We start from the raw sequence: 2,215 nt of genomic DNA, 5'->3' as shown, positions 1-2,215 counted from the left end.
CCCCCCCACCGCCCCCATTGCTAAGAGTCCCAAACTCTGCCTGGAATAAAGGTGACTTTGGGGCAAAAACTTGATTTTAAAATAGATTTTATTTGAGCCTTCATGTCTCATTCTGTTTTACTTTCCAGACACCTACAATATTTGGGTCACAAAGATAGTTATTGTTGAGAGCATTACCGTCAATTTTAGCCCTGCATCAAAGCTGGGCTTGTTGCAGAGACTAGAAGGGACTGGGGAGGAAAAGGTGCCTTTTTGCTACCTTTGTAAATCTTCTGTGCTGAGACTGCCAAGGGCTGGATTGCACCCAACACAAATTATAGTAATCTCATTTATTAGCTGTTAGAGAAGTTACACAAACAAGCACTTCTCTATGGATCAGAGGTTATTTAATATTTGTTCTTGATGCATGGATGCCACTTTCAGCTCTCAGCATATAGAAAAAGAAGCCAGGCATAGAAGCTAGAGGTGGAAAAGAGCTTAGGGCAGCTGGGTCACTGCCCTGACTATTCAGCGTGTAGTATGGGCAGAGGCGGAAGGCGACCGAAATTGAAATTGTTTTCTAGAGAGGAAGTGGTTTAGGGTGTGAAATGATTTAATGCAAGTGGGATAGAATGATTTTGGGTGTGCTGAGGTTTATAGTAAACACAATGGATTACGGGGGAGAGCATTTGTGTGAGTGCACACAGGGCAAAGCAGTTTATGGTGAGTACCTGGTAGAGGAGAGTGATTTTGAGATATGCACAAGGGGCACAGGGTGGTGCTTTTTACGTCAGTGATTTAGTATAATATATCACTGGAGAGCTAATAACACTCTGATCATTAATATTGTTGCATGGGACATGTATGCAATGTGCACAACAAGTTATGGACATGTGCTAGAATTATGTTCTTAAAATGTTTGGCAAGCAATACATAGTCTAGTCTACCCTAGACCAGTGGTTCTCAACCTTTCTAGACTACTGTATCCCTTTCAGGTCAACATTTTCCATATATATAATCTATGTGCACTGTGTAGCCAGGCCATGTATAAAGAGACCAAAACCAAAACAAAGCAAGAAACCCCAAACCAACCCCAAACCAGAAAACCCTCCCCAAACAAAACAATCATGTACAATGCTGGGTGTTTTTGTGTCTCACACAAGTGGAACCTTTGTGACTCTACAGTGTTTCCAGTATATTCACTCATACATCAGTTAAAGTGTGTGTGTGTGTGCGTGTACAGGAGTGGGGCAGTATCAGGGTTATGGTTAGATTGCCATTAAGACTAGAGTTTGGTATGTTAGGGGACTAGATGTAGAGTATTTAGGATTAGCATTGATGGGGTTATGGGAGGAGACATTTGGGGTTAGGAGTTGGTCTCCTTGTTGAGCACAGTAAACAGATGTCTCCTAAGCGTTTTCCCCTAAGAAGCCAAACTTTCTGTACATGCTTTCGGTAGCATGAACAGTACAAGGTGGACTGTGAAATTCTTGTGCTGTGATTGGCTGAGTGGGCTGATGGAAAAGAGAAGCCAATAGAGAATGGCCTCAATCTATCACATGACAGAATGCTTTATGGTGATAGGCTGGTATAAATCGGGGGCGGGAAGAAGACTGGTGCAGCTCAGACACGTCCACCGCCTAGTGATTAGCTGAGTGAGTGGCGCTTCGGAGCCGCTGCGCGGTTCTGGTGCGATCTTCAAGCAGGTGGTTGCGGCTGGGTCCTGCTTCTGCTCAGGAGAAATTAAGCTCTCGGTGCAGCCACAACTATCTGGAGGTTTTGTGGGGTGGGCCTGACCCAGGTGAGGAAAAGAGGGATTGGGGGTAGAAGCAGGGGCGGCTGTAGGCATTTTGCTGCCCGAAGCATGGCAGGCAGGCTGCCTTCTGCAGCTTGCCTGTGGGAGGTCCCCGGTCCCGCGAATTCGACGGCAGCTTGCGGGAGGTCCGCCGAACCTGTGGGACCAGCGGACCCTCCGCAGGCATGCTGCCAAAGGTAACCTGCCTCCCACCCTCTCGGCGACCGGCAGAGTGCCCCCGTGGCACTTGGTGCTTGGCGTGCTGGTGCCTGGAGCCGCCCCTGGGTAGAAGGCTTAGGCTCACAAGGGGTGAGCTGCTGGAGGGTTGGAGGGCAGTATGCAGGAAAAGAAGGTAGGGCTTTACGGTGACAGTTCAGTTAGGTTAGGGCCGGGGTTGGTTTAGGGTTAGGGGTGGGGTGAGGCTAGGGTTATAGGGTTAGG

Source organism: Chelonoidis abingdonii, chromosome 1, assembly GCF_003597395.2.
Source record: "Chelonoidis abingdonii isolate Lonesome George chromosome 1, CheloAbing_2.0, whole genome shotgun sequence".
Taxonomy (NCBI): Eukaryota; Metazoa; Chordata; order Testudines; family Testudinidae; genus Chelonoidis; species Chelonoidis abingdonii.
The sequence above is the reverse complement of the archived record's forward strand: the minus strand, read 5'-3'. Positions refer to the sequence as shown.